Source organism: Plasmopara halstedii (genome assembly GCF_900000015.1).
Source record: "Plasmopara halstedii genome assembly, contig: Scaffold_555, whole genome shotgun sequence".
Taxonomy (NCBI): domain Eukaryota; phylum Oomycota; class Peronosporomycetes; order Peronosporales; family Peronosporaceae; genus Plasmopara; species Plasmopara halstedii.
In genome coordinates, this window is record NW_020187475.1 from 124,818 (window position 1) to 125,445 (window position 628).

Genomic DNA, 628 nt, shown 5'->3' on the forward strand with positions numbered 1-628 from the left:
AATTGGAATGTGCGAGTTGGTAGGCACCAACGGTGTATTCGACAAGGGTCCCGAGCGTGGCTCCGGGGCTGATCGTGGAGTGGCGCGAAACTCACTGAGCGCTGCTCAAGTCTCGGAGCAGTCGCTGCATGTCATGCGTGACATGGTCGGTCCAGGGCCAAAGCATCGAGGGTGAGGCCTTCGTGATGCACGTGAAGTGGCACGTAAACCACTGAGCGCTACTCGAGTACCAAAGCAGTCGCTGCATGTCATGCGTGACATGGTCGGACAGAGTCCGAGGCATCTTGGGCACGGCCCTTCAGATGCGCGTGAAGTGGCACGTAAACCATTGAGCAATGCTCTCGTTGCAAAGCAGTCACTGCATGCTATTGACGGCGTGGTCGGACAGAGTCCGAGGCATCTTGGACACGGCCCTTCAGATGCGCGTGAAATGGCACGTTATCCACTGGACAAAACTGCGGGATTAGCAGTTCTTCGTCGGATATTGTAGATAACATCGGAGCCCCAAAGTAGCGGACAGTGAGGGTGACACCGGACGACGCGGAGTGCGTGTTCAATCTGATCTCACCGAGACATAGAACCTCTGTATAGAGGCGACGGCGACGCCGTATGCTGGCTGCAAGACGCC